This window comes from Meles meles, chromosome 13 (assembly GCF_922984935.1).
Source record: "Meles meles chromosome 13, mMelMel3.1 paternal haplotype, whole genome shotgun sequence".
NCBI lineage: Eukaryota > Metazoa > Chordata > Mammalia > Carnivora > Mustelidae > Meles > Meles meles.
Window position 1 is genome coordinate 45,727,424 of NC_060078.1, and position 24,104 is coordinate 45,751,527.

Consider the following 24,104-nt stretch of genomic DNA (forward strand, 5'->3'; position numbering starts at 1 on the left):
ACATGACATTCTCTTTAAGAAGACTAACAGTCTTCATTCCCACCTCATCTTGGTAATAGGAACTGTTGAGATTCTGGTGAGACTTGTTCCACTCCATTGTGTGACCCCCATGAACTGTGGAACCCACTGGGTCCCATTACTCACGTTGGGAGCAAGAAGCAAGGTCAACGTATTCTTTACCCTTAGCAAGTGAATTATCATGGTGTGTGACTTTTTAAGCCTTATTCCCAGAGTCACTGTTCTCTCCTTTGTTTCTCTTCCCTCTTTTATCTTCATACTGTTTGAGTCTGTCTTTTGCATCCTTGTAAGTCACTCTGAACTTTTTGTAACAAAAAGAAATACACAGACAACTTAAGTAACCCCCACACCAAATCCATACAGTACATAGTCTTGTGTCCATTTCACAGGCAAGAACAACTGACAACTGGAGACTGAGTCAGCCAAGGTCTAATTTTACAGTCCACTGATCTTGGCACCCTTTCCTGTCAGATAAGAAAGGGCATCAGAGATGCTGTTTCCTAGAGCGTGCAAGGAACTTACTAATTAAGTGAATATCCTAGGGGATATTTGTTTATGAACCACTAAAGCTAAGTGACAAACCTAGTCACTGCTCTGTGTGACCTGCGTCCAGGCCATGACTGCTAGTGAGGCCAGCTGTCTGAGCTGGGACTTGAGTGCACGGTGTTGCTCTTCCCGGTGAGCATCAGAAGAGGAGCCCCACACCCTGCACTAGAGAAGGGGGTGTGGACCTCCCACAGCAAAGTAACACTGCTGCCCACCTCGGGCTCCCAGGATGTCCCTCCTCCAGCTTCTTTCTGCCCGTCTCTGTCCTGGCCTGGGCATCTGTGTTCTCACACGGAGCTCCCTGTGACCCCACCAGGCTCACAGCCACCTGCACACTGATGGGGGGCAAAAGGAGATGACTCAGGACACCGCAGCTTGGCTTGCACAAATTCGTCTCCCCTGGATCTTCAGAGGAGATGTGAGGACAGAGTGCTGGTACCCGCTCAGCTTCACATGCCCTCACGAACGTTTGCTCATGGTCGAGAGTCCCCGTGCCTTCTTCTCTGCCCCTGGTAACTGGAGTTCAGAAGCCTTCTTAGCAGGAGTCAGGACAGGTGTTCTGCTTGCTTCTCTCTCTGCCCCCAGCTTAGCTCGGCACCTGGCACATAGTAGGTGCTCCCTGAACCCTGATTCCTGCCTGTTGTTCAGTCCTGATTTGGCCCAAGACACTCCTGCTTTCCAGTCTTCCCCGTGAGGATTTTGGGGGCTGCATTGGCTCCTTGTCCCTTTCCTGGCTTTTGCTCTCACACTAGACCTGATAAAAGCTCCAACATGATTTATCAAACACCTCTCTCCTCCAAGCTTGAGACTCTTGGGGATTTTGAAAGGAAACAGGCTCCATGTGCTTCCAATCGGGCTCATCACATTGTTCTGTCGGAGCTGGGGGATGTGAAGAACACCCTGGAACCAGTTCATGGCTCTGCTTAAAGATGTTTTTCTTAGAAGCAGGAAGTTACGTCCTGCCAAGAAGAAATGAAAATAGAGCCCCCAAGAGTTCACTCGGGGTTCGCTGGGAGCTGTGCTGAGCTGTTGCAGCGAGATGGGCCCTGCCTGGGAGGAAGCGGAGATGGGAGATGCAGGCAATGTGGACCCTGGCAGGGAACTGTCTGGGGCAGAGCAGAGACACATGTCCTCCCCCTGGCCTAGGGGTTCCATAGTAGCCCTTCCTTCTCTTGGGTCACCTACATACTGACTTCTCCATTGTCCCTCTGACTTTCCGGAGAGGCCCAGGGGCCCATGGAAAGGGCCCAGGCCGACCTGGAGTCCAGATCCTGGCTCTTATCTGATGAACGTGAATCCTTGAATAAATTGCTTCACTCTTTGGGCTACAGACTCACACTAGGAACTCAGAGGCTTCTTTCCTGCCCACCCTTCCTTAAATGCTCACCACCGGTCCCAGCGCCGCCCCCAGCCAAGATCAGATGAGGCTATGTGTTCAAAGTCATTTGCTGGATGAGTGGAACTGAGCAAACAAACATCCCAGGAGTGTGAAGAGGAGTCCTCGGGGCCTTCCTGGGGAGCAGAGGGCAGGATTCCTCCCTAGGCTGCCAGTGATGTGGTGCTCCTGGGACCGGCCACACAGACCCCGGGGCGGGAGTCCCAGCAGCCTCTGCCGGAAAGGGCCAGGGAAGAGATTGCTCTTTCTTTCTTGGCAGATGCATAGAATCTCTTTCTACCTTTCTACATTCATTCAATAAATGCTAAGGGGCTTCCGTTTGCTCAATGAAAAAAAAAAGCTCAGGATTTGACATAAAGCCCAAACCAGTTCTGTCATTTACTGACTTCACAATCTTGGAAAAACTACACAAAAGTCTCAGTTTTCTCAACTGTAGAATGGGGGTAAACATCTCGACCTTTGGGGGGGTCCTCATGTAGATTAAGCACTACCCGACATTCCTAAGCCTGGCCGCTGGACCCATGAAGCTCTTTGTGCAGACGCTTATCCCAGTCCCAATTCATGAGTGCACATTTGTCACCTATGAGTGTTTCTGAACTCCTGGGGGACAAGAGCTGCATTTTACTCCTCTCACTGTCCCCAGACTCCAGAAGAGTCCCTGCTCCCTCAAAGGTGGGTGAAATGAATAGAAAATATTCTTATTTAAATATGCTAAATATGATTTAATTGAGTTACCCTGTCCTGTCTTGAGAGAGTAGCTGGGCTGCAGAGATAGACCTGCCAGGCCTGTGTGACAATGGCGGGACAGAGGGGTGGTGGAACTGGCACTGGGAAGGGGCCCCAGGACTTGGAACAGCGGTGGGAGAGAACCATAGACTTAAGCTCTGCCAAAGAAAGAGTTTTCAACAAATGGAACTACTTGACTCTAGAATTAGCTATCTCAGGAGATGGTGAGGTTCCCAACCCTGAGCATTTTTACATAAAGCCCTGATGGCTATGTTTTAGAAATATCTTCATGGTGAGCCATACGTCATTGAAGATTGGATTGCATTCCAAAGTGTGGTGCACACATGATCAGTGGTATAGAAGCTGATTTTACAAAGTACACAGACCAACTTTTCAAAACAAATTATGTGTTTTGTTTCAGTTATATTGTATGTATTTTTGTGGTTATTCTTTGCATACCCGTTTTTCATTTATGGAGTAACAAAGTTTCATTTTACATTAAATATGCTAAATATAGTACCACTTGTGAATAATCAAAAAATGAAATACTTTGGTGCAAGTCTAGGAAAACATGTACAGGGTTTGTATGCTGAAAACTAGAAGACATTGATGTAAGAAAGAAAAGAATAAATAAAGGGAGATACATACCATAGACTAGGAACTTAACATAGTAAAGATGCCATTTATCCCCAAGTGGAAATAGAGTTTAGTGCCATTTTATCAAAATCTCAGCAAGAATTTTTTTTGTAGATACAAGCAAAATTATTTAAGAATGTATACGGAAAGACAAAGGAATACTAAAACAATTTTTAGAAGTAATAATCAAGTGAGAAGAATCGATCTACCTAATTTTAAGACTTATTACATACCTACAGTTGTCAAGGTTGTGTGGTGTCAGTAGAGAGGCAGACACATACATAGATCAGTGGAATGGGATAAAGAATTAAGAAATAGTTCCATACACATGCCCATGTGATTTTTTTGACAAAAGGTAAAAGATATTCAACAAAGGAAAGATGGCCTTTCAAGCAAATGCTGTTGAGGAATTAGATATTCATAAGCAAAAAAAAAAGAAAAGAAAAGAAAAGAAAGAAAAAGTTGATAGACTTAAATGTAAAACATTGAAACCAAAAAACTTGAAAAAAAAACAACTGTAAGAAAATCTCCAGGAGCTAGGGCTAGACAAAGAGTTCTTAGACTTGGCCCCCAAAAACATAATCCCTAAATTTAAAAATTGATAAATTAGATGTCACAAATATAAAAATGTTTGTTCCACAAATGAACCTGTTAAGAGAATAGAAAGATAAGCTGGTAGAAAATATTTGCAAACTGCAGATCTACAAAGGACGAGTATGGAGAATATACAAAGAACTCTCGAAACCATGCAATAAAAGATCAAACAGCCCAATTAGTAAATGGACAAAAGACAAGAAGAGACATTTCACCAAGGAGGATATAGAGATAGATATACAATAAGCAGGTGAAAAAATGTTCAAAACCATTAGCCATTAGGGAAGTAGACATTAAAAGCACAATGATATAGCACTACATACCTCTCCAAGTGTCTAAAACTAAAATATGACAAGCATATGGAGAAAATGGATCACTCAGACATGGCTGATGGGAACATAGAATAATACGGCCACTCTGCAGAATTATTTGTCAGTTTCTTTCAAAACTAAACATGCAACTCCCATGCAACCCAGCCATTACTGTCCTGGGCATTCATTGCAGAGAAATGAAAACTTATCTTTACACAAAAACCTATACATGGATGTCTGCAGCAACTTTATTCTTAATAGTCAAAAGCTGGAAATAATCCAAATATCCTTCAGTGGTGAATAGTTGGACGATGGGGTATTAAGGAATACTACTAACTTTTATTCTTAACACCTACAAACCTGGATGAATCTACAGAGAGGAATGATGAATCAAGAAAGCCAATTTAAAAAGATGGCATTCCAGACAATTCCTTTATATAATACCCCTTGATATGACAGAATTGTAGAAAAGGAAAACAGATTAGTGGCTGGTCATCAGAGATCAGGGTGGGGTGAGGCAGGCAGGGAATAGGTATGGTGATAAGAAGGCAACATGAAGCATCCTTACAGTGATGGAAATATTCTTTATCTTGGCTGTATCAATGTCAATATCCTGGCTGTGATATTGTTATACAGTTTTTCCAGACGTTCCTTTAGGGAAAACTGAAGGATCTGAAGATCACTTGCTCTTGTTTCTTACAACTACACATGAATCTGTGATTATCTTTTTTTTTTTAATCAAAAACTGGTAAATATACTAAAGGTGAAATGAGTTTATTTTTTAAAAAAAGTAAGTGAAATGTTGATGACAAGTGGTACACAGATATGGCAAAAGATTTTAAGGCACCACTCGAATGACTGAGCATGAGAAGCACCCCCTGAGAGGATGGTGTGGGACATGTGAAGTCAGAAATTCTGGCTTCAGGGTGCCTGGGTGGCTCAGTCGGTTAAGCATCTGCCTTTGACTCAGGTCATGATCCCCAGAGTCTCAAGATCGAGTCCCACATCAGGCTTCTTGCTCATCAGGGAAACTGTTTCTCCCTCTGCCCTTCACCCCATTCTCATGCTCTCTCTCACTTTCTCTCTTTCTCAAATAAATAAATAAAATCTTAAAAAAAAGAAAAGAAAAGAAATGCTGGCTTCAGTCCTGCCATCAACACTGAATAGATTAAATGCTGGGCAAGGCATCGGAGTCCTCTATGATAGGAGTGAAATTTAAGAGAGAGCACTAAGATATATTTTAGGATCGGAATGAAAATGATCTTTTATGCCTGCTTCACAATATTGTTATGAGAATCAAGTGAAAAATAGTAGCTATTAATATCAAGGTCCTGTCTCATTCTAAGACTATGATTTTATGTTAAATCCAAGAGGTCCTATCAACACTATTTATTTTAGTTATTACATGAAATTCTGTGTGCTGGTCCAGGTGGATAGTCTTTCTTCCTCTTATCACTCCTCCCTGCTACTGTCCCTCCTTCTCTCCCTCCATTCCTACCTTCCTTCCTTTCTCCATTCAGCAAATGTGTATTGAGTGCCTACTATGTGTCAGCTTCAGGGCTGGAGGCATGTGCTACAAAGCCAAATGAGCATATTCCATACTTGGAGAAGCTAATATGTATTCTAGCAGGGGTAATAGATAAACCCCAAATTACTACATGGGGCGGCCATTTCTATTCTACCAAAGTCCAAAGGAGGGTTCCTAATTCATCCTGGTAGCTCAGGAATGGTTTTGTTTGTTTGTTTGTTTGTTTTTGTTTGTTTGTTTGTGTTTTTTTTGGAGAAAGGGAGGTTTAAAGTGTATTTTAAAGATGAGGAAGGAGGAGGAGGAGGGGTGGGGCAGGGGAAGAGGAGTGAGCTCCATGTCTTTGATTATCCAGAAGGTTCCCACACTTAATCACATGGCAGGAGAGGTCCAAGAGCAGCAAGAGGGAAAGCCATAATGGGCAAGCAAATCTCTGCTTAGGTTACACCTGCTACTCTCCCATTGGTCCAGGCATGTCCCAAGGTCATGTGGGGATTCCAAGGCTGGAGAAAGACTCCACCGCTCCATGGGAGTGGCTGTAAGCTCTGTGGCCATGTTGTAGCCTCCAGAGCAAGTGAGCTTAATAAAAATGGCTGCAACTCTACCAGTCAAGGGATGGCATCTCTCCGGGGCTCAGGAGTCCTCTGCCCTATACCTGCCCCTGGATCTCTTCTTGTCACTCAGTATTTATTTTTTCTTAACTTGATGGACAGCCTCATCTCCCTCTCAGCTTTTAATGTTTCTTTATGGATTGGAGGGCTTCTCTTTTGTAAGGTGCCCATCTCCCCGAGGCTGCAGACTGTCACCTTCATGGGAGGATTCTCTCCAGCTGCTTTCCCCTCTGTCCTCCCTGTGTGTCAGGGCTCCAAGAAGGTCCACAGCCAGGGACCCTGATATGAAAGGGCACACACTGATATCATTTTTATAAGGATTGTGCACCATTGAAAAAACTCTCTTCATGCCTTCCTACTCATCCAGGCATGAAGAAATGTGTCTCTCATCTTCCACCAGCCTTTTGAAGGCTGCAGACATAATGGTAGTGATTAGTGAAGTCTCAGGGACACAAGCTCACCATTCCACTGTTCCCCTTGCCCACCCCACCCTCCATGCTCATGGCCCCACTGGGCACACTCCGGACCCCGAGCATGGTGGACCCAGGGTCCACAAGGTCTTTGCCAGATTGAGGTGCAGCTTCCTGTCAGGTGTCCCAACATGGGAATGTCCCTATAAATCCCATACCTGTGGTACACAACTTCAGGGTTCCAGGTGGGCACAGTCTGTGTTGGAGAGCACTCCCTTGCCCCATCTGGCTGGGCCCCTTTTCTGCCTTGTCTCTCTGCTGAGGGAACATACTCAAACATTGAACACTCACTCCTTTCTGCAGTGAGGGTCTGGATGCTGGGATTCAGCATAAGATATTTCCACAACACACAAACCACCTGGATGGGTGTATTTTCACATATCCGAGGTACCTGAGTACCCTCTCACTACCTCCATCCAAGCAAGGAAGGTCAGCAGGCATCCTACGCATTTCTGTACCGATGACCCTGCTTCTTGGAAAGCCCCTTAGGGTGTACTAAGCCCACGAGAGAAAGATGGTGTCAGAACATCTCCCTTTCCAACACATCCTAATGCTTTTGGGATCCTGGCTTCAAACAACACCATCTTGCCAGCAATACCCTCAGCCAGGGGCGTGAAGCCTCCTGGGCTCTGTCACTTGATTGCTGACGTGTGTGATGGCACAGAAATCAGCTTTTTCTGTAACTCATTTGGAGAGATGAGGAACAGGTTTAGCCAAAGTCCTCTGACAGCAACTTAAGAAACTGTGGGATGAGGGATCCCGGATGCTCCCTAATGCTGTTAGCGGTATCCCTTGTGGGTACCAAAATGTGATCTGTAGAAAAACAGAGCCTCGTTATAACCCAGACTTCTGCCAGAGAGCATCCTGCAGCCAGCTGGGGCCCAGAGAATGCTCTGCTGATACGGACCAGACTGCTCTGGGAATCTGAGACTCTGTGCGGGGCTTACCAGCACCAGGACAGCACCCCCAGACCCAAAGAGATATCAATTGACTGGAGTGCCTGATCAAGGATCCTTCCCCTTCAAGCCTCCTTCACGAAGGTGAGCCTCGTGACCTGGCAGCAAGCAGCCAGTGATTGTGAAAATGCTTTGTTAACGAGTGGGCATGTGCCTGGGAGAGAGGAAGATGGAAAGCAGATGAAGGCAGGAGCAAGTGATGGGGCTCCTGCTGGGCAGAGGGGCCCGCCAGGCCGGGGAGGTCTCCGTGTCCCCAGCACCAGCTCCAGTTTGGCTCGAGTCATGGGAAATGTTCCCACGTGGGGGGAGCACGGCGAGTGCAGGACGGAGAGTTCTGATGCTGGCGCTTGCTGCACAAACACTCAACACCCTTGACTGCAGATCACACATCAGTTGGTGTGGGAGACCGCCAGCTCCTCCCTGGAGGCATCTGTGGTCATGGACCAGCTCGGCTCCACCCACTGAAGGTGGGGGGGGGGGGGCTCTTACTTTCAAAGAAGTGAAATAAAGACACCTAGCTCCAGTCTTACCAGAGGGGGCCCTTTCTGCCGCTCTGATCACCTTCTTCCAGCAAGCTCTTATTCACTCCTCAAAGTCCTGCCCAGAGATCACCTCCTCCAGGAAGCCCCCCTTCCTGACTCTCTAGTCTTTAACACACCACACACATCCTATGGCATTGGCACACACAGTGGAAGCGTTTCCCTGACAGACTGGGTACTCCTGATAATTAGACATCCATGAAATGAAAAACATAGTCCTTAAAACAAACCTTAAATCTCAACAGATGGGATAAAAACGGGGCACAGTAAAAGACAAATTTTAGGGCACCTGGGTGGCTCAGTCGGTTAAGTGGCTGTCTTCAGCTCAGGTCATGATCCCAGGGTCCTGGGATAGAGCCCCGCATCGGACTCCCTGCTTAGCAGAGAGCCTGCTTCTCCCTCTCTCTTTGCCTGCCACTCTGCCTGCTTGTCCTCTCTCTCTCTCTCTCTGTGTATTCAAATAAATATATAAAATCTTTTTAAAATTTTTTGAAAAAAGAACATTTTTTAAAAAATGGAAGATAGTGTTCTAAATGGTACACAGAATGCCATACAGAAATACACCACAATCAAAAAGGCTAGTAAAAATGGAACAGTTGAGTAAAGCCAAATGTGGGTAGGGATTAGGGATACGGGCACCTCGTATGCAGCTAAAGGGAGCACATGCTGTATTGCAATTCTTGTGAAAGGCAGTCGTGCACTAATTCAATTAGGCATCTTCCTGGAGACAGGTAGAGGATATAGATGGATTGATAAAGTAAATTGGTAACACATGCTATAGGCACATATAGCATTATTCTGCAGTAGTTAGAGGTAATGAACTTAATAAACACACAACATGGATGGCTCTTACAAAATATAGTGCTCGGTGAAAAACTAAGAAATAAAATGATCTAAATAACACAATATTTTTCCAAGCATTAAAAATTCATGTTCAGGAAACAATCTGTGTTTTTAAGATCACATGTGAACAAAACGCTACACATGAAACAGACTGGAGTGGTCCGTCTTGTGGCAGTAGGGGAGGGGGGAGTCATATGAAACAGAATACTACATGAATAAAACCAGAGAGGAACTTGTGTGTACTGGGCAACATGAAATGAGGTGTGTGATGACCTTGATTCTCGGAGTCTGAGCTCCATGAAAAGAGAAAAATTAAAAAAGGAAAAAGGAAGCATGGGCATTGGGAAGGGAAGTCATGATACAGGGAGGGGCCTTGAGAATCTCAACTTTCGTCTAATGCAGGTTCCGGAAGTAGAGGGGAAAGAGGAGGGCAATGTTTGAGGCAGTAACAGGTGAGAATTCTCAAGAGTTAACAAAGGACAGGAAGTTCAGACTGAAGGCACATACTAAGATCAAAACAAACCTATATCTGGATACACATTGTAACCGATAAATGAAATGTCAGAGATAAAGCTGAAACCTTCAAGTTTATCTAAGAGATTTCCCATGAAGGAATCAGATCAGCACCTTCCAACTAGCCACAACAGGGGCAAGAAGACATTGACAATTACCTTTAAAGGAACTGTCAGCTAGAATTTGCACTCAGTTAACCCCTATTCCAGATTATTTGAAATAAAGGCATTTTCTGACTTGTAAGACTAAAGGGTAGTTCACTACTTACTTACCTTCACTGAAAAACTACTAAAGGATGAGTTTTAGCAAAAAGGAAAACAAACACCAAGAAGAGCGGGCTACAAGAAGAAATGGTGATCAAGATAGTTGATATACTAATTTGGTAGATGTAATTAGCTCTTTATAGATCCATTGTTTTAAAACATGGATCTAAACATATGAAAGGTGAGGGGGCAGGGGTATTTGTGGGCACAGGGAAACACGCTGAAGGAAAGTGTCTGGGATGCAGGCAGAGGTAATGAATAATTTTGGACATCGCTAGAAAAATATAAATATGATTTTGTAAGAATTCTAGCAGATACTCCCTCTATAGTTACAGAACATATAACTTCCAAAGCAACAAAGTGAGAAAAAGGAAGAAAGAAACCATTTTCAATCCAACGGAAAGCAGGAAAAGAGAAAAAAAAATGTAGTTTAAAGAAAGCATAAGTGGAACCCAACATTAAATGACAGAACAAAAATTTAAATAAATAAAATAAAGAAAGAAATAAATTTAAAAATGGGAAAGATAATCCATACAAATGAATTAAACTCTCCCACTAGAAAATACAGATAATAAAACTGGATTTTTCAAATTATAACATAAGCTGCTTACAAAAGATTTAGCTTAAACTAAACAACCCAGAAAGGTTGCAAATAAAGGTGGGAGTGGGACAGGAATAGGAGTGAGGATAAAACAAGAGAATCTAGGCTTACTCCATCAAAGAATCAAGGTCACCACAAACTTATAGATGCCTAAAGTATAGTTTTGATATATACCAATTGGCTATATATATTTATAAATATAGAAATACATGATTTATATACACACACAATGTATTATAATGAGTAACTGAAAAACTAATGGCTTTCGTGGGGGGTTTTAAGAATCTTTTCTCAGTAACTGGTCAAGGTCAAACAAAGACCTTCTTCCAGGGTCAAAAAGATGACCCCTCAACCTGGTGGTGTGGTGTGATCATAAGGCTTCAAAAGCTTTATGGTTGGCCTCCAAAGATGACGCTTTACTGATCCGGCTAACACTACTCTTCTGCCCACCCCCATGGGACAGGGGCTGTGGCAGGTACCAGAGGCCCAGGGGGATCAGGGTCCATTATCTGCCCTCCAGGAGCTCATGGACCCTCAGACAGACAAACTTATAAGAGTCAAGGATGGCATCTTGGCTGGCAGAGAATAGGAGGTTTGGGTGATCCAGGAAAGATTCCTAGAGGAAAAGTCACTTTAGCTAAGCCGTGGAGACAGGTAAGGATCAGCCAGATGAAGAAGGCAGGGGGGGCCATAGGGCAGGGGGATAGACTCAGAGGTAAGAGAGAGCATGGTATGTCAGGCAACTGGGCTGTTTTCCTGGAACATAGCAGGTGGAGGAGAGGGAAGCAGAGAAGTGAATGGAGGGAGTGACTCGGTCATAAAGAGATGGGTTGCCTTGATGAGCTGTCTGGACTGTCCCTGAAGGTGGTGCACCAAGTGCATGAGATGTGAAAAGCCCAGGGTTTCCCCAGCCCTCTGACAGCATTGTGCGGGGAGAGAGATTGGGGCCAGCAGACAGACTTCTGTACGGGCTGCCGCCACTAAGGGATCCTGTCAATCAAGCAATTCTGTGTTCCCTTGTTTTTTCCTTCCCCTCAGCCTTTTCCTAGCACCTACATTGTGCTAATCCATGCTTGCCACTAGCAGAATGGAGAAAAATAAGACCTGGCCTGTTCTCTGAGGGCCAATAGTTTAGGTGGGGAGATTGGCACATAAGTTAAGTGGTCGCTGTATAATGCAGTAAAAGCTATCGTGAACTAGTGGCAAGTTGTCTGGGACGATTGAAAATGAGCTGATAACTCCGCCTGGGAGCAGCAGGGCAGGCTTCCTTGGGGAAGCAGCATCATATATGGAAGGATGGCCAGGCTCTGGCGGAGGGCCCCGCACTCAAGGGCACAAAGATACGGACACGGACGGTGGTGGGTGGAGTTATGAGAGTTCAGTGGTGAAGTTGGCTTCATCGTCCACATTTTTCACCCATGTGGAACCAGAGAGCCAGAGAGGTTAGGCTGCTGGTCAAAGGCTTTTCAGCTTGTGAAGGCAGCCTCGATCAGGACCAAGGCCTCCCAACCCAAGCCTTTGCTCCCTTCACTATTCCAGTTATCGCCCTTTCTCCACTGCTATCTTAATTTTATTCAAAGAAATGACAATGAAAACGTATTTTTCTGGAGTGACGCATTTGGGGTGTGTGGGTGTGGGTGTAAATTTGCTGCAAATGAGTGTGGTTGTGGGTGCTGTGTGAGCCAGATATCCATTAGCTGACCTCTGAAACCATGCCTTTGTGGGTGACAGATGTTTGGATTCAATTACGATGATGGGAAAGTTGCTTTTCCTTCCAAGCAAAGAAAGCATTATTTGAGGGTAAAAGGCAGCCATATATTACACTGGCGATGAATATTGTTCATTGTGGAAACACTCTTTAAAAGTGCCCTGTTTAAAAGAGGGTAATGCATTCAGAAGCTTTTAACCCACTGGATTTAATTGCAACTAAGTGCCAAGGTAAACCCCCTGTTAACAAGCCTCCAGCTTTCTGCTGATTGCTTGCACTTGCTCCCAGCTGTGAGTGGAGAATGGAAGTCAGATGCTTGGGTTGCTTGCAGTGGATATAAAGATTCAAATGTGAGCCTCCAGCTGCTGTACACACAGGAAAGTGTCCTCTGGTGGAAAAGATGTCCAGGCTGAGGGAGGGATGGGGAGATCTAGCAGAGCGCTGCAGGGTCATCTGCGGATTCACTCCATGGTCTTGCCCTGATCAAGACTCAACCAAATAGCCACCAGTTACTGACCGAAATATGACTCATTTGCAGCTCACCTAAGATTTGTTGAGAGTAAATATTTTTCATTGAACATCTAGCAAGATATTTTCATCCATGTTCCAAAGTTGTCCCAAAGGGCTTGACTGGAGTTCAGCTCTTATTAAAGTATATTTTGTTTATTTTAACCAATATTCATCGACACCTAATATGTGCCAGACGCTCTGAGTTGCCCAGTGTTCATCAGAAAGACTGTAGGGAATGGAACAGAAAAGTCTAGTGCAAACTCTTTTACTGCCCATCTTGATTAATTCATCAGCCGACATTTTAAGAATTCAGAACAGATTGGAAAAGTTGAGAGGGAAGGACATGGGTCTCTCTCCAAATTATGGTCCTGCATGCTCTCTGGCAACTACAGACACATCTTGACATCTTTAGGGTGACTTTCAACACTCTCCGTGGTCCACCTCTGGCCCCTTGTCCTACTTCATCTCCATAGTCACCTGTATATTCTTCCAGCCTCCAATTATACATGGTGTCTGCTCAAGCCATCCCCCCTTCCTAGATGTGTTTGTCTTCTTGAACGAGGCATTCTTCCAGGCAGTACAACAATGTGAACTTTGCCTGCGTAATCCACCTTTGCCTTCCCAGTACTTGGCCTAGATAGGAATGAATATTCATATTTTATATTCTGGGAGCTCTAGGGTCATGATGATATCCAAAGATAAGTACCCACCATAAAGATTTTAGATTCAGAGTCTCTATGTTCATAACCAAGGAAGTGCATAAGAAGAGGGCAGTAGCATGCCTTTCTCACCTACAATATGTCAAGGTCTTAGCCCACATTCTCTCGTTTAACCATCCCAACCACTGTGTGGATGGGGGGTTTGTCCCCCATCTCATATAGATGAAACTTGAGAAAGTTTGCTTGACCAAGATTATACAATAAAAAATGGTGAGGCTGAGGGTTCATCATAGGTCCATCCCCCTGCCTCAGGAGGCTGAGATGCCAGCTAATGCTCCCTCCTGGGGGTCTCTCTGCCATCTGGGAGTAGAAGGGACCCTCTGTCCCCCAATTCTGGAGTCACCGCTTTGATAGTGCATGGCCACACCATTCATGACCATCAATCTGTTGTTCCCTCACTGTTGTAGCTGAGACAACGTACTCCAGGAGGATACAGCAAGTGTTTGGCTGAGCCTTTTTTCAGCTCTTCTCTAGTTTGGGCAATCAGGAAAGAAAAGTCATTTCCAGATGCTCAGCTGGTTTTCCTGGGATCCTTGGGCTGCTCTTAGGAGGTCAGGCCAAGCCTTCACTAGATCCAAACAATGCTGCCGATTTGATCTTTGGGAATTGCACTCTGCCACAATGGCCCACTTTATTGCTTCCAGGGGGACTGGAAGAGAATGGGAAGGGGTCATCAGTGAGCTGGCTCATCTGAGCTGCGGGCCGACCTCAAGAGGAACTTGCTGCTAGTTTAAGAGCATCCTGACAGCAAAACTGTCATTGGGGAGCTCAGAAAAGCAGTTAGGTGGGGGCAGCCCAGAGTGGGTCACCCTCCCTGACTGCCCCAAAGCTGCCCCTTGAATGCAGGGGAGCAACCCTGTGCTTGACCAGATTATATTCTGGGAGCTCAAGGCATAACCTTGTCCTAGGGAGGACCCTGCTCTGGAAGGTGAATTCATTCCCATGGCAAATCTTTTCAAAGATTAGACGGTTATAAATTGAACTTGAAATGTGATGCACACACTGCCAAGTCACCTTACTAAACCTGGTGTGCGTGAGAAAGTGTCATAAACCTGTCTGGAGGCCCTCCTCCACGGACATCATCCCCACCCATTCGATGAGGCAACAGAGACCTTGTCACTTACCCAGGTCACATGTGAAGGGTGGCTGAGCTGGACTGGGAACGTGGGGCCCTCAGCTCCCCAGGGACACTCTTCTGGGTAATTTGGGCGATTTCCCAAGAAATCAGCAGAGCTGCATAGGCTTGGAGGTCTGGGGGAGGTGGCGGCAGTTTTCTAGGTGTTTCTACCTCGTGTGTGTGTATGTGTGTGCTTTAGTGTCACTGTGCCCCCAGACCCCCGAACCTGCCCACGTTTCAAAAATCCCACTGCACTATTGGCACATTCAAAGAGTTTCGGGCTCCAGTAGGGACTTCAAAGGGCTTTACAAAAGTTCTCTTATTTGGTTTATGGGTCTCTAAGGCTTTGTGTGTTTTTATTTTTTTGCACCAAGTGGTGGAGAATGTAATTAAACATGAACATTAAAATGTCAGGTAGTAATTAGCGAAGAAAAAGGGCCTGTGCTGCCTACCAGGGGTCCTCCTCCCTCGGGCGGGCTAGACTGAGCAAGGCAAGGTCTCCAGGAGTTTAGGCCGGGCATAGACCTTCTAAAGGTCACCATACCAGTCCACGGGGGGGGGGTGGGGGGGTGGGGGGGTGGTCACCAGGGCCCACCATGCTGGGACAAAAAGACCATCTATTTCTGTGCATGGATGATCATTACTGAGCATCTGCTCTGTGTCAGGACCTGAGCTGCACTCAGGGACAACAGAGGCCACAGACCTAACTCCAACTCAATGAGGCCTCACCATGTTTTGCCAGGACCTACCAGGATATCACCAGGATCTACCAGGACCTCACTAGGTCTTACCAGATCTCATCAGGATCTCACCAGCCTTCATCAAGCTTCACTAAAACCTCACCGGGCTTCACAAGGACCTCATGAGGCCTCACCAATGCCTCACCATGCCTCCCCAGAACCTGCCCAGTACCTACCCAGGCTTCAACAGGACCTCCTCAAGGCCTCCCCAAGACCTTCTCAGGACCTCTCCAGGACCTCCTCAGTCAGCAGGACCTCATTAGGCCTCATCAGAACCTCACCAGGCTTCAACAGGACCTCTCTAGGTAACTCAGGCCTCCCCAGGCCTCCCCAGGCCCCTCCAAGGCCATCGGGGTCTTGCTGTCTCTTCATCTTTTCACCCCTTCTGCCCCTCAGGTACTGAGTTGCGCTACTGTTCACTCTCCAGTCCTCCAAGCATGGGTGGTTCACCTCCTCAGGGGCTCTGTCTATGTGGTTCCCTCTGCTGGAAGGCTTTCCCACACTTCACCTACCAACTGCTACAGTCTCTCAGGATTTGGCTTTAAAGCCACCTCCTTAGAGAGCCCTTTTCTGACTCATAATCCTATTAAACACTCGCCCACCCCATCTTTTTCTCTCAAGGCACCATATATTCTATTCCTCCCTACACTTACCACAGCTTGCAAACCTATTTTTCAGTAGGTGTTTATTCTTCACATAGGAGATCCCCGCTGTCTGCTGCTACTCATTGGGTGGGGCCAGTGGGTGAAACCAGGGCATGTGGGTCCATGGCTATTTGTGACATTTGTAGGCTCTGCTGTGAGGTTAGCTCAGTCCTGAGCCAGCAATGGGATCTGTCCCCCTGTAGCTGGTGGCAGTGGGATGCTGGTTTCTGTCTTGCCCTTCTGTCCCTGCTGCCCACCGTTAGCCAGGCTTTCCCTGTCTATACTGGAGTGTGGCCACAGCCTCGTCCTCTCTCCCTGCCCCAGGCCTCCCCTACACCCTCTGGGAGATTCCCTATGGTTGCGAAGTCATAGTTCCTACAGCAGAGTCTGCTCTAAATCCTTTCGTGATTCAGTCGGCACTTCTACCATCCAGCTGAGCCCCTTCTCCCAGCACTTCCCTCGAAGGCCACCAACAAGATGTCCTAAATATGCCATGTGTGTCCTCTACACTTCCCCACCTGAACCCCCTCCCAAGTGCTCCCCTGGGTCTTCCCAGAGGTCTTTCCTGCTTGCAGGCAAAGCTCCAACATCATCCAGGACCTGCCTGAGCTTCCCCTGCTCTCCAGATGGAGCCAGTGTTCTTCCCTGCTCGCTGGGCTGAAAGGGGTCAAAGGCCCTGAAGGCAGATGTGGCCCGTCATGCTCTGGTTTTGAAATCTGAGCTCTAGGTTATAGTTTCAGACCCTACTTCAGGAGACCAGGCATAACTCCCTGGTTGTGATTCACAGGCTCATGAAGTTCTGACCCCAGCCACTGAAAAGTGTGTGCTCTCAGGAACCCCAACAGGGAAGGCCGCCTTCAGCAGCTTTCTGCTCCTGACACAAACCAGGAACCCTCAGATCATCTCTGGACTCCCAGAGGTGTATCCGGAGCAAAGAGGGGCTGACTTTCTACACACACCATTTTATGGAAACATAATAGTTTGACTACACGAAAGCCACTCCTCTAAGATGGTCAAAAGCTATAGAATCTGAGTACTTCAGTAAGACCCTATGGGCCCAATGTTCCAGCATTCAGCTCCTCCTTCTGCATTTGGCATGGGGCCTTGGGATACAGGTGCTACTGCCCTCATGAAGATCACCTTCCAGTGGGAAAAGGAGACAGATATCAATCAAAAAGGATCCCTCCCCACCCCTAAATAAAAATGTACAGCTGTGGAAAATGCCGTAACAGAGCATGCCTGTTGCATGTGTGTACACAAACACGCTTGAGGACTGTTTTCTCATTAGGGAGGACCAAGTATCTGAAAAACAAGATAGAAAACCATGTGAAGTGGAAAAGGAAGGAGAACTGAGTGATGACAGCAACATATGTAAAGGCCCTGGGGCAGGTGGGAGTGTGGTGATGATTCAGGAAAGAAAAGTCTTGGAAGACTAGAGAGGACAGGGAAGTCCACAAATAGACTCTGGCCAGGGTCAGGGATTTTTCTCCATTCCACTAGCCATAAGAAACCTAGAAAGGGGGACGCCTGGGTGGCTCAGTGGATTAAGCCACTACCCTCGGATCAGGTCATGATCTCAGGGTCCTGGGATCAAGCCCCACATCCGGCTCTCTGCTCTGCAGGGAGCCTGCTTCCTCCTCTCTCTGCCTGCCTCTCTGCCTACTTGTGATCTCTCTCTCTGTCAAATAAATAAATAAATAAAATCTTTAAAAAAAAAAAAAGAAACCTAGAAAGGGTTGAGAAAGGAGCAGCCCACTTAGAGCCAAGTGTGGCTGCCGCATGGGAAGCTGGTGTGGGCCTAAGATGGGGGGGATGGATTTGGGCTAGAATGGATGGTGTGAGCATGGAGGGACATAGGTGACACAATAGCCCTGGGCTGGGCTGGGCATGGGTCTTGGTAAGCAAGATGCCAAGGATCACAGGGTCTCTGACATACCTATTCAAGGATGGTGGTGCCCTCTACTGACCTTGGAGAAGCCAGTTCTCCAGCAGCAGCCATTTCCCCCCAGGACAGTGAAGACTCCTTCCCTCTGACTGCCGCCACTCTTTTTCTCCCATTTCAGCTTCCCTTCTAATCTCTTCTTCCTTCCCCTGTAGGACACCAACCACCTGGGTTCCTACTTCATCTTCTGCTCCCAGAGCAGCCTCTTAGCTATCCTATAGGGAGGCAGCTGTACTTACTTGGGAATAAAGAAACGGAGGCCCAGCAAGCTGTGGCCAGACCCCAGCTGGGCCATCCAGCCAGGCAGTAGCTCTAGAACTCTTGCCCCCAAAGCCTGTCCCCCTGAAGGAGTGGGCCAGACCCCAGTAAGAACAGGGTTTTCTTAAAAACAAACCCTAATCATGTTACCTGATTTCAAGTTTTACTACAAAGCTGTGATCAACAAGACAGCATGGTACTGGCATAAAAACAGACACATAGACCAGTGGAACAGAGTGGAGAGCCCAGATATGGACCCTCAACTCTATGGTCAAATAATCTTCGACAAAACAGGAAAAAATATACAGTGGAAAAAAGACAGTCTCTTCAATAAATGGTGCTGGGAAAACTGGACAGCTATATGTAGGAGAATGAAACTTGACCATTCTCTTACACCGTACACAAAGATAAACTCGAAATGGATAAAAGACCTCAACGTGAGGCAGAAATCCATCAGAATCCTAGAGGAGAACATAGGCAGGAACTTCTTCGAGATCAGTCACAGCAACTTCTTTCAAGACATGTCTCCAAAGGCCAAGGAAACAAAAGCAAAAATGAACTTTTGGGACTTCATCAAGATCAAAAGCTTCTGCACAGCAAAGGAAACAGTCAACAAAACAAAGAGACAACCCATGGAATGGGAGAAGATATTTGCAAATGACAGTACAGACAAAAGGTTGATATCCAGGATCTATAAAGAACTCCTCAAACTCAACACACACAGAACAGATAATCATATCAAAAAATGGGCAGAAGATATGAACAGACACTTCTCCAATGAAGACATACAAATGGCTATCAGACACATGAAAAAATGTTCATCATCACTAGCCATCAGGGAGATTCAAATTAAAACCACATTGAGATACCACCTGACACCAGTTAGAATGGCCAAAATTAGCAAGACAGGAAACAACATGTGTTAGAGAGGATGTGGAGAAAGGGGAACCCTCTTACAGTTTTGGTGGGAATGCAAGTTGGTTCAGCCACTTTGGAGAACAGTGTGGAGATTCCTGAAGAAATTAAGAATAGAGCTTCCCTATGACCCTGCAATTGCACTGCTGGGTATTTACCCCAAAGATACAGATGTAGTGAAAAGAAGGGCCATCTGTACCCCAATGTTTATAGCAGCAATGGCTACGGTCACCAAACTGTGGAAAGAACCAAGATGCCCTTCAACGGATGAATGGATAAGGAAGATGTGGTCCATATACACAATGGAGTATTATGCCTCCATCAGAAAGGATGAATACCTAACTTTTGTAGCAACACGGACGGGACTGGAAGAGATTATGTTGAGTGAAATAAGTCAAGCAGAGAGAGTCAATTATCATATAGTTTCACTTATTTGTGGAACATAACAAAGAACATGGTGGACATGGGGAGATAGAGAGGAGAAGGGAGTTGAGGGAAATTGGACGGGGAGATGAACCATGAAAGACTATGGACTCTGAAAAACAACCTGAGGGTTTTGAAGGGGCGGGGGTGGGAGGTTGGGGAACCAGCTGGTGGGTAATAGGGAGGGCACGTATTGCATGGAGCACTGGGTATGGTGCAGAAACAATGAATACTGTTACACTGAAAAGAAATAAAAAATAAAATAAAACAAAATATAAAAAAAGAACAGGGTTTTCTTGCTCTGGACATTGAAGACCCAGCACAGACTCACAAGTCTGCTAAGCAGTGGACTGGCCACTTACCCACCCAACTCGGAAGCTGGGGGTGGTGTGTTAGTCCCTGATACGCTCTAGACTTAGGAAGAATGGCTGACTGGCTGGGGTCCTGGGCACAGAGGACCACGCCAGCTTGGGATAACTTGTGGGTTGAGAAGTAAAAATGAAATATTGTGTGTTGGATATTGTTTTAAAAACACACCCTCTGACAAGGCGTAATCAGAGGTCTATGGCCTATGGCTGTCTTGTCCCTCTGTGGACTCTGCTTCCTTGGCCTGCTCCGTCTTTCGTGTCTTGGAGCCATGAGGTTAAGATCATCTGACAAGGGCGTAGGAATGCCAGCAACCCTCAGAAGGACCTCCCCAAAATATTGGTGAAGGATATCTCATGGCCTTTTGCCCAGCAGGTAAACGTCCCCCACACTTAACCTGCTTTTCCTTCTTTCACTGTCCAGCTAGTCACCGGGGATGGCTTGTGAGTAATGTGCACTTCAACCACTTCCTGCATCTGGAGAGCATCAGGGGGAGTTTCAAAAATGAAATATGTCAGGCTTAAAATGCACCACATCCTCTCACCCCCAGACCCTCCCACAGTTGGTGGCATTCTGCCCTGAGAGGACTTCCCTCCACTCTGCCAAGCTGGGCCTCCTCCGCTCTGTCTCCAGGCTCCAAGAGAGGGAGAGAGAGAGCCATGGAACTGGCCTGTCAGAGCACAAACGCTTGGATTCTAGTCCCAGTCCCCTGGATCCTCAGATGAGCCCACTGCTCTGAGTCTCCTTTGTGTCACTTGTAGGCGGAGATGACCCCCTTGCCTGAGGTGAGGGTTAACGGGTTCGTACCCGTGGAACAGGGCAGGATAAAAAGAATGCACGTGTTAGTTGCTAATCTCACAAATACTTTCTAGGTGTCAGGGACGGTGTCATTTATGTTCTATACTTATCCTGGAGAATTTGCTGCTGCGATCTGCTTGTTAGCCTCACCTAGTGGCACCATGGTGGGGGGAAGTCAGCTCTGCCCCCTAATAGGGCTGGGATGGCCCATCCATCAGCATTGCCATGTGGCACAGCTGGGTTGACTCACGTGTCCGGTGACCTTGGATTGTCACTGAACTTCTCTGGGGCTCCATTCTCCATCCGTGTCATGATAAATCCTGGAAAAAGGGAGTAGATGACGCCAACTTTGGAGATCACTGTGTGGATTCCTGCACAAATCTTCAAGATTTGGAGAAAACAGGGTCCCGGTGACCGCAGAGTCCTGAACAACAGGGCCCTCGGGACCCAGGCAATTCTCATCCACCAGCCTCTGGCTCCAGGGAGGGAGGGAGGGCACCCAGGCTGTCTGCAGCTAGATCACACACATGCACTGTCCCCAGGATCCCTGTGGGGTGGGCCTTCTGCTGCCTACTGAGTAGGCAGCTCAGGAAGTGGTGAGGGCCCTCTGGGTCCACTGGCTGGATGCCCTGGGCATGTTACCAAGCTTCTCTGGACCTGATTTTCAACCCTGGCCTCGCAGAGCTGCCGTGAGGATGAAGTGTGTGCCTGGCACATGGCACGAGCTTGGTGAACAGTGGCCCTTTGTGCTATTTTTTTCTGAGGGATGCTCTCCCTACTAGCTCACTGCCCCATGCTGATCCTGCAAGCTTCTGGGCTGAGCCCTACTGCTTTTGTTGTGGGGGAGGACTGGCTACCCAGGTCTCGAGAGTGGGGGTGGGGACAAAAAAGACACCAAGGCAAAGATGATGCCTGGCCCCCATCCCCCACAGTGGGACAAAAGAAAGAGACCAGACATCTGCTCTCAGATTTCATAAGGACTGTAGAGACCCCTTTCACAGAGGGGAAAAGAGAGGGTGGGAGAGGGCCTGTCACTTGTCCCAGGCCACATTTGTGCCAGTTGTGGGATCAGCAGGTCCTTAGCCTCACTTCCTAGTGCTGGGCCTTTCCAGCCGGAGACGCTGTTCCAGAATCCTGTGTCTGCATTCATCCCTGCTTTTTTGTGTTCCTCACTGTACTTTTCTTATTTAGGTCAAGGGTCCTGGAAAGTGCTCGGCCGGCCCTGCTGAGGCTCTGCCCTCACACCACAAACATCACAACCCAGAAATCCTGCTGACCAGAGGAGAAACACAGTCTCGGGTTTTCTTCTGAGCTTGGGTAAAAATTGCATTTGTATTTTCTCTTTCTCTCCTTTCTTTTTTTGGCCAGAAATAGAAATGTGTCAACACAATTTTTTTTTTTTTTAAGAAATCACTGAGTTATTATCCTAAGCTTAACAGTGTGGGGTAGGAAAGGCTGTTGTGTTACTGAAACTTTGATTACAGAGTAAATTTTCCTCTGCAATGTGGTAAGTTGTTTCTGGAACTATAGCACTTCATGGGAGGGTTGTTTCAGGAGTCATGTTCTCTGTGTGGAGGACCTCCTGAGGAGGGAACTTCAGTGGGGCCAAGAGTTCTGGACACACCCAGGAGTCCATAAGCCTGCAGCTTCAGGCCACTGGGCCTCAGGCTTCCCTGCCTGGAGGAGAGCAATGTCCTCGGTCTGGGGCATCAGGAGACAATACCTGATGGACTGTGGTTGAACCAGCAAGGCGAGAACAGGAGGAAAGGGGTCCAGTACGGGCAAGACGCCTACAGGGGGCTGACCTCCACTGGATACCTTTCTAAATCCACCTCTCAGAGTCCATCATTCTCAAATACGCCTCCATGATCCTTTCCATTTAATGGAAGCACAAATTCATTTGCCACAGACAATTGGTTAACACTTGGGCAAGCCCCCAAAGCTGTGACTTTATGAAGAAAGTTCCCCCTGGTTTGAATGGGAGAGAAAAGCAAGTTGACATAATCTGTTTGTTTGTTTGATTGTTTGGTTTTTTGAGGACAAATGGGGGGGGGAAGCAAAGAAGGCAAGGGGGTTAGGAGCACCCCAAGCTTAGGCCAAGCCTCTCTCACCCTTGCAGAAGGGCCCAGGCATGGGACAGCCACTGTTCTGCAGGGCCCAGCTGAGACATGGTGTCAGATTCTAGAAGCAGCTGGGGCAGATCCTAGGAAGAGCTGGGATGAATGTGGGGGATGGTGACTTGGCAGCTTCCCAGACCTGAGGTCCCCAGCCCTCGGGGAGGATGGCCACCCCAGCCAATGGGGCAGAAGGAACTGATTTCTTGGCCTTTCACCTCACCTCTTGAAGAATCTTGAAGACTCTCTAAGCTAATCTGGAAGCACAGGTGGGGGAAGGGCAGGTCTCATAGTATCCACAAAAACTCCCAGAGGGCGCTTCCCATGACTTAGTGCTTGCACCCAGGCTGCTCCAGGGACATCAGAGAAGGGCTAGTTCCATTTTGAGGCCCAGTCTCTCAGACACATTCAAGTCTTAGAAGCTCGCAGAAGTTTATAAGAAAATCCTCTATACCTGCCTGAATCTATTCCCACAGAGGTCGTCTGGGGACAGACACATGCAGTCACAGATGCCACTCTTAGGGCCCATGGTGTTCCCAGCAGGGCGGGAGCCAGAGTCGGTGCCTAGAACAATGCTAAATGAACATGAGTCAGCCTCTCCATGGTCCTGACAGTGGCCTAAAATTTCTCTTCTGGGATCCCCTAAATATCTTGTGTTTCCTTGAGATTGGTTGTCTGGGAAGAGATCGTTGTTCTGAGGCTACAAGAGTCATGAAAATCACAGGAGGAAGAGGCATAGAGCTTGACAAGTGCAGACACTGTATGTTTATGTCCAGAAATTAAGGCGTCTGTGCAGACCGAGGGTAAGGATTCTGGCCTCTGCCTAGATTTGGGGGGCTGGCTGGCTTTTTTGGGGAATCCAGAGGCAGGATTGTCAGGCAATCCATCTCACTGCCTCACTGGTTTTTGTTTTTGTTTTTGTTTTTTTAAGATTTTATTTATTTATTTTGACAGAGAGAGAGATCACAAGTAGACAGAAAGGCAGGTAGAGAGAGGCGGGGGAAGCAGGCTCCCTGCTAAGCAGAGAGCCCGATGTGTGGCTCGATCCCAGGACCTTGGGATCATGACCTGAGCTGAAGGCAGAGGCTTTAACCCACTGAGCCACCCAGGTGCTCCTGCCTCACTGTTTTAATGAAAAAGCCTGAACTAAGGGTTGAACAATTCCTCTGGGCAGATAAGTAAGGCCACAGGATGGAACTCCAGGCCTCGGATGAGCCTAGTGAAGAAACGTATCAAATGGATGCGTCCATTTCTAGTCCTTTCTTTACATCTATCAGAGCCCTGAACCATGGGGCAAGGTGA